Genomic DNA, 8763 nt, shown 5'->3' with positions numbered 1-8763 from the left:
ATCAGGCCATATGTAGTTCAGGGTACATCGACGGAATATGCCAATTGCGGTTTTGAAAAAGACGGACGCAATATTTAGGTTGGGAAGGATGGTCAGGGACTGATGGGCTGCGGGAACCGGAGCGGGATTGCTCCAGCTATGACGGTCGTTGCCAGCTGATGTACCTGCGAATGAGTAATACAAACATATCGTGAAGAATTTAAATGTGATGCAAGTTCCCGTTTGGACCATGAATGTTGTCTTTGGACGGTTAGGATGACGTCCTCAGACCATGACGTCCTGGGCCATGAAGCGTATAATAAAGGATTTGCAGGCTATGAAATGACGTTCTCGGGCTATGACGATAGTGCCTCTGAACCATGATGCCTTTGAATAATGATATGCAAAATATAAAGGGGGGGGGGGGTCCTCAGGCCATGGCATGGCGTTCTCGGGCTATGAAAATGATGCCTCCGAACAATGACGTCCTTGGACAATTTGGCGATATTGCAGTCCATGAAATGCAGCATTTGGCGATATTCCAGCCGATGTAAAGCCTAAATATATGTGGCGATATTTCAGTCGATATTAAGTATAAATACAAATGGCGATATTTCAGCCGACAGAAATTTAAACAAAGCTGGCATTTTTCAGCCGATACAAAGAATTAAATAAAGTTGGCAATTTTTCAGCCGATGCAGGATTTAAATGAAGTGTCGATATTTCAGCCATGCAAAGTGTAAATAAAATGGTGATCTTTCAGCCGATGCAAGATTTAAAGGAAGTGGCGATATTTCAGCCGATGCAAAAATGTAAGTAAAATGACGATATTTCAGCCGATGCAAGATTTACATGAAGTGGCGATATTTCAGCCGATGCAGGATTTAAATGAAGTGGCGATATTTCAGCCATGCAGATGGAGACAGAGCTTAGTCTTGGAAGGCAGAATAGTAGCCTTATGCAATGCAGGAAATGCAAATGGAGGTAGAGCTTAACCTCGAAAGGCAGAATAGTAGCCTTATGCAATGCAGGAGTGCAGGATGAAAACAGTGCTTAGTCTCGGAAGGCAGAAAAGTAGCCTTATGCAATGCAAGGAAATGCAAGATGGAGACAGTGCTTAGTCTCAGAAGGCAGAAAGGTAGCCTTATGCAGTGCAAAAATGCAGATGGAGACAATGCTTAGTCTCGGAAGGCAGAATGGTAGCCTTATGCAATGCAAGGACATGCAGGATGGAGACAGTGCTTAGTCTCGGAAGGCAGAAAAGTAGCCTTATGTAATGCAGAAAAATGCAGGATGGAGACAGTGCTTAGTCTCGGAAGGCAGAAAAGTAGCTTTATGCAATGCAAGGAAATATAGGATGGAGACAGTGCTTAGTCTCGGAAGGCGGAAAAGTAGCCTTATGCAATGCAAGGAAATGCAGGATGGAGACAGTGCTTAGTCTCGGAAGGCAGAAAAGTAGCCTTATGTAATGCAGAAAAATGCAGGATGGAGACAGTGCTTAGTCTCGGAAGGCAGAAAAGTAGCTTTATGCAATGCAAGGAAATATAGGATGTAGACAGTGCTTAGTCTCGGAAGGCAGAAAAGTAGCCTTATGCAATGCAATAAAATGCAGGTGGAGACAATGCCTAGTCTCGGAAGGCGGAAAGGTAGCCTTATGCGAAATGCAGATAAAGGTGAGTAGTGACGAAAACTCTTAGCTGATAGATGATAGCTGATGGTTGATTGCGTTGTTGTGGTTGCTGGGGATGTCATGTGCGGACTGCACTTGTAAGTGAGCGATGATTCTGAGAGTTGTACTCCTGCAAAATATGAATATGTAACCATATCTGATGGTTCTATGTTTTGGGGTGCCTGCATTCAAAGAAAGATCGTGAGTTTGTAAAAGGGGGAAGGTTAGTTCGTCTTCCCGTGGACCTCGCTCGTCCTACTCGGCTCTTGTTTTCATTGGGGGGTAGCGTCGCCAAGCAAAGCAATTTGATAGTAGCCATGCATAACTTTCAAAAATATGATGTAAACACATAAATAATAATAAAACGATTTTCTTTTAGATGAACCGACGACTGCGATGCGTTTCAAGATATTGCGACCTCTCTTGCTCCGAAATTTTGAGGGTCCTCCTCAAAATTCTGCCCCAGATTCCAATAGTGGGGGGAAATGAAAATTTTATTGAATTGTGACCAAACCCATAGGGCTGCCTACGTATCCCCTCTTAAACGGGAATCAGGTCAGGCGTAGTTCAAATTACATCATACAGAAATCATAATGATTACACATAATAGCGTTTGACTGCATCTGAATTAATTGGATTTGGCCAGACTTCTCCATCCATCTCTGCAAGTATGAGGGCCCCTCCTGCTAGGACCCGATGAACCATGTACGGGCCTTGCCAGTTAGGAGAGAACTTTCCTTTGGCTTCATCCTGATGCGAAAAAATTTTCTTCAGTACTAGCTGTCCTGGCGTGAATTGTCTCGGTCTGACCCTTTTGTTGAAGGCTCTGGACATCCTGTTCTGATACAATTGACCATGACAAACTGCGTTCAGTCTTTTCCCGTCTATGAGGGCTAATTGATCATAGCGACTTTTTACCTATTCTGCATCTTCAAGTTCCGCTTCCTGTATAATCCTCAGGGAGGGAATCTCTACTTTGGCTGGGATGGCTGCCTCGGTACCGTAAACCAGCATATAAGGAGTTGCCCCAGTTGATGGGCGGACTGTGGTACGGTATCCCAACAGAGCAAATGATAGATTTTCGTGCCACTGCTTGTGTTATACTGTCATTTTCCTTAGTATTTTCTTGATGTTCTTATTGGCTGCTTCTACAGCTCCATTCATCTGAGGTCTGTAGACTGTAGAATTCCTGTGCTTAATCTTGAACGTCTCACACATTGCTCTCATCAGATAACTGTTGAGATTGGAACCATTATCAGTGATGATTGGCTCTGGGACGCCGAACCGGCAAATGATACGGTCGCGGACAAAGTCTGCCACAACCTTCTTGGTTACTACTTTATATGACGTTGCTTCAACCCATTTGGTGAAATAATCAATGGCCACTAGAATGAACCTGTGTCCGTTTGATGCGGCGGGCTCGACAGGTCCAATGACATCCATTCCCCAAGCGGCGAACGCCCATGGCGAACTAGTTGCATTAAGCTCATTAGGAGGAACATTTATCATGTCTGCATGAATTTGACAGCGATGGCATTTTTGGACATACCGGATGCAGTCTGTTTCTATAGTCATCCAAAAATATCCTGCTCGGAGTATTTTCTTTGCTAAGACAAAACCATTCATATGTGGACCGCAGGTCCCTGGATGAACTTCTTCCAACAACCTGGATGCTTCCTTTGCTTCGATACACCTTAGTAATCCCAAATCGGGAGTCCTCCTGTACAAGATTCCTCTGCTATGAAAAAAGTGATTGGATAGCCTCCGCAGTGTGCGCTTTTGAGTAGTGCTTGCGAGTTCTGGATACTATCCTGTTGACAGATACTTCTTAATGTCATGAAACCATGGTTTTCCATCTGTTTCTTCCTCGACATGAGCACAGTAAGCGGGTTGATCCTGGATTTTTACCGGGATAGGATCAATGAAGCTCTTATCTGGATGCTGAATCATGGATGATAGAGTGGCCAATGCATCGGCGAACTCATTCTGGACTCTAGGGACATGCCAGAATTCTGTCTTTGTAAACCTCTTCCTCAACTCCAGTACGTGATGCAAGTATGGGAGTATCTTGGAGTTCTTGGTTGCCCACTCTTCTCGAACCTGATGTATGAGCAAGTCGGAATCCCCGATCACTAGTAACTCCTGAACGTTCATGTCAATGGCCAGCTTGAGCCCCAAGATGCAGGCTTCGTACTCGGCCATGTTGTTGGTGCACGGGAACCTGAGTTTGGTGGACACCGGATAATGCTGACCTGTTTCTGATACTAGAACTGCACCTATGCCAACTCCTTTAATGATTGTTGCTCCATCGAAGAACATTCTCCAGCCATCATAGGATTCTGCAATGTCTTCTCCTATGAAAGAGACCTCCTCGTCAGGAAAATACGTATTTAGAGGCTCGTATTCTCCACCCACGGGGTTTTCGGCAAGATGATCGGCCAGTGCTTGCCCTTTGATCGCTTTCTGGGTCACGTAGACAATATCGAATTCACTCAGCAGGATTTGCCATTTGGCTAGCTTGCCCATGGGCATGGGCTTCTGAAAGATGTACTTTAGCGGATCCATCCTTGATATGAGATAAGTGGTATAGGCACAGAAATAATGCCTCAACTTCTGAGCTACCCAAGTCAGAGCACAACACGTGCGCTCTAGCAGGGAATACCGAGCCTCATACGGGGTGAACTTCTTGTTGAGATAGTAGATGGCTTGCTCCTTTCTCCCTGTTTCATCATGTTGTCCCAAAACACAGCCGAATGCCCCATCCAGTACTGCAAGGTAGAGCAATAGCGGTCTACCCGGTTCGGGCGGAACCAGGACTGGCGGCGTTGACAGGTATTCCTTGATTCTGTCGAAGGCCTTTTGACAATCATTAGTCCATTTAGTGGCGGCGTCCTTTTTCAACATCTTAAAGATTGGTTCACAAATGACAGTGGACTGGGCTATGAACCGGCTGATGTAGTTGAGTCTCCCCAAGAAACTCATAACCTCTTTCTTGTTCTTTGGCAGCGGCAATTCCTGAATGGCTTTAACCTTTGACGGATCCAGTTCTATTCCTCGGCGACTTACGATGAACCCAAGCAGTTTTCCGGCGGGAACCCCGAACGCACATTTGGCGGGATTCAGTTTCAAGTTGTACCTTCTCAGTCTGTTGAAGAACTTCCTCAGATCTTCCATGTGATTAGTGGCTCTCTTGGATTTGATGATGACGTCGTCTACATACACCTCGATCTCTTTGTGTATCATGTCATGGAAAATAGTAGTCATGGCCCTCATGTAGGTGGCCCCAGCATTCTTCAATCCAAACGGCATCATCTTGTAACAATACATTCCCCACGGCGTGATGAAAGCCATTTTCTCCGCGTCTTCTTCGTCCATCCATATCTGATGATATCCGGCAAAACAATCGACGAATGACTGCAGCTCGTGCTTGGCGCAGTTATCGATCAGGATGTGTATGTTCGGTAAGGGGAAGTCGTCTTTCGGACTGGCCCGGTTGAGGTCCCGGTAGTCGACACAGACTCTGACCTTCCCGTCCTTCTTTGGCACTGGCACAATGTTGGCTAACCATGTTGGGTACTCCACTACCCTGAGGACCTTGGCTTTGACTTGTTTGGTAACTTCTTCCTTGATTTTCAAACTCATATCTGGCTTGAACTTTCTGAGTTTCTGCTTTACCGGCGGACATGTTGGGTCTGTTGGCAGTTTGTGAGCTACAATAGATGTACTGAGACCGGTCATATCATCATACGACCAGGCAAATATGTCCTCATATTCTTTTAAGAACTCCGTGTACTCTTCCTTTTCTGACGGTGACAGGTGAACACTGATGCGCGTTTCCTTGACATTCTCTGTATTCCCCAGGTTGACGACCTCAGTTTCATCCAGGTTAGACTTAGGTCTATTCTCAAAGTCCTCGACCTCTTTAACGATCTCTTCTGGTATCTTATCCTCTTCTGAGTCTATATTCGTTTGTTGCGTTACCTCATCGCATGTCACACTCGTCGGTTCATCAAGATAAGTAATAGTAATGTTGTGTAAAATAAAATAAATGATAGAGAAAAATAATAAGAGCGAGACTTATAAGAAACTGAAATACTTTGATAAATTCCAAAATCATTTTGAACATCGGAGCTCTTTTCAAAATGTTAAAGATAATACCGAAGGGAAATCAACTAGCAAAAAGTAAAAGATAATGCATAGTGCTTTGTTCAACCTTGCTACCCCGAAGCTTTCCGGGCCTTGGTGGTTCTGATGGACCAATTGTTGAGGCGCTCCTCGGCTCACAGCTTGTATGGAAGGGCCTTCCTCCCCTTCCTCCTCGAGAATGACATGATAGTCCATATTATCATCTTCCAAGAACAGGTTCTTCATTGCTGCCAAAGTTTCATCTTCCTCTGACCCATATATGATGTCTGCTGGCTGGAAAGTTTGCTCCAGGCAGGGTATTGGGTGCTCCAGCGGGTAGTAAGGGCCGCGCCATGGTGGCGACCAGTTCCTGAATTCTTGCCAAGTATATTCATACCCTAACCCGAAAGTGGTGCCATGTTTCTTCAGTTTGATAGGCTTGGTGATTCCTTGGAGGTTCTTGCCGAGCCCTTTGCAAGGTTCATACCCGCTCCAATGCAGTATACTTTCTATCTTGTTATCCCACCACTTATCTTTGTCCACAGCCTTGACTCGCTCAATCTGGTGGTAGGTTTCTCCTCCTAGCTTCCTTCTTCCTTCACGCTGGGATGGTTTGGCGACTGTATATGGGGTTACTCCCGTCACCATGAATAATCACCTCTTGGTGATTCCACTCGAATTTCACTGCCTGGTGCAAGGTTGATTCTACAGCTCCTGCGGCGTGGATCCAAGGTCGTCCCAAAAATAAGTCGTATGATGCTGGGATGTCTATTACTTGAAAATAAACATCGAACCAAGTTGGTCCCATTTGCAGACATAAACTGATCTCCCCAATAGTGGACCTTTGGGAACCATCGAAAGCTTTGACATTGATAGCCCCATCCTTGATTTCATGTAGACTCTTCCCCAACGTTCTGAGGGTCACCAATGGACAAATGTTGAGGCTGGACCCCCCATCAATCAAAGTCCTGGTGATGAAATAGTCTTCGCATTGCACAGTGATGTGCAACACTTTGTTGTGGCCTAAACCTTCAGGGGGAAACTCATCCTCGTGGAAAGTGATCTTATGACTCTCCAATATCTGCCCGACCATGTTTGCCATCTCTCCTCCAGTTATGTTACTGGGTACATACGCCTCGCTCAGTATCTTCATCAGGGCATTCTTGTGTGTCTCGGAGCTCTGCAGTAGAGCTAGAATAGAGATCTACGCTGGTGTTTTATTCAATTGATCGACAACTGAGTATTCTTTCACCTGTATCTTCCGCCAGAGATCATCGGGCCCAGTTTCAATAGGCCGTCCAGAGGCCTGCTTATTTGATTCAGCTAAGTGCTCCGGAGTATAAATTCTGCCGGTTCTGGTCATACCCTGTGCTGCAATTGCTTCTCCAGACCTAGTTTTCCCCTTCCTTCTTGCCTCGGCGGTGTAATCCCAAGGAATGGCCTGTGTATGGAATGGCGTTATGGCTGACATTGCTACAGGAATGGGCACCCTTGTTTTGGGAGGTAATACAGCAACTTCAAATGGTGCAGGTGCCTTTGGAGACCCAAACTCCACCTCAATTGGCTCTGCGGTCTTTGTGGATGACGGTGTTAAAAACTCGAGAGGCACGGACATGTTTACTTCAGCATCCCCAGAGGGCTGGATCTGGACTACGATTGGATTCAGTGTGACTGTTGGTTTCTTGGGCTCGTCACTTTCGGCAATCAATCCAATTGACCCTTTGGGGTCCCAATCATCTTCTACCTCGATCATATGCACGCCTCCACCCTTATGATCAGGCAAGGGATTATTGCGAACATTAGGAGCAGGCTCCTTCGCCACGATGATTTTGTTGTCAATTAGAGCTTGGATTTTGTCTTTCAAAGATCGGCACTCATCAATGGTATGCCCTTTCATACTGGAATGGTATGCACAGGTTTTGTTTGGATTGACCCATTGGGAAGGATTTTCTGGAGTTATGGCAGGGATTGGGGTGACGTAACCGGCTGCTTTGAGTCTTTCATATAGCTGGTCGATTGGTTCGGCGATGGCGGTGTATTGCTTAGGAGGTCTACGGTCGAAATTAGGGCGTGGCCTGGGGAAGTTTTAGCGGGAGGGAGGTGATTGGTAGTAAGAAGGCTGAGCATTATAGGCTTGGTAGACGGGTGCGGGTTGGGAATATCTTGGTGAGGTAGGTTGATATGTGGGGGAGGGAGATGATTGGTAAGCAGGTGATGTAATTTAGTAAGAGGGCGGAGGTGCTTGGCAATTGGGGATAGGTTGGTATGTGAGAGGGGGTACCTGGTAGGCTTGGTATTTTACTGGGGACTTTGTTCTCTATGCAACCATCACGACACTCACATCCTTTTTCTTGGACGTGCCACCAGACTGTAGAGCCTTGTTGGTAGCCTGCAATGCCTCCAAATTAGTGACCATACCACTTTTAATACCTTCCTCAATCCTTTCTCCTAGCTTGATGATGTCGGAGAATTTCTGGCCCTCTATCAGCATTAACCTCTCATAATATTGTGGATCCTGAGCTCGGACGAAAAATCTCTTCATCTATTCTTCTTATAAGGCTGGCCTGACCTTAGCAGCCTCGGACCTCCATCGAGTAGCATACTCGCAGAATGTCTCAGTAGGTTTCTTTTTCGGATTCTGGATGTAGAAGACATCTGGTGCATTTTCTGTATTGAATTTGAACCTGTCCATGAAATCGGACACCATTCCTACCCAGCTTGTCCACTTCTTGGTATCTTGGCTGATGTACCAAGATAGCGCATTGCCTTTCAAACTTCTCATGAAGAGTTTCATGCGAATCTTTGCATCTCTTCCTACGCCGACCAGCTTATCACAGTATGTCCTCAAATGGACTCTGGGATCCCCTGAGCCATCAAACATCTCGAACTTGGGAGGTTTGTACCCCTCGGGAAGTTCGACGTCTGGCTGAATGCAAAGGTCCTCATAATTCAGCCCCTCAATACCTTTGTTTCCTTCAACACCCTGGACT

At 45.8% G+C, this 8763-nt stretch overlaps 1 pseudogene; it reads right to left on the bottom strand.

Moving 5' to 3' along the window:
* LOC109226404 lies at positions 2246 to 5161 on the bottom strand (annotated as a pseudogene).

This window comes from Nicotiana attenuata, chromosome 5 (assembly GCF_001879085.1).
Source record: "Nicotiana attenuata strain UT chromosome 5, NIATTr2, whole genome shotgun sequence".
Lineage (NCBI taxonomy): Eukaryota > Viridiplantae > Streptophyta > Magnoliopsida > Solanales > Solanaceae > Nicotiana > Nicotiana attenuata.
The sequence above is the reverse complement of the archived record's forward strand: the minus strand, read 5'-3'. Positions and strand labels throughout refer to the sequence as shown.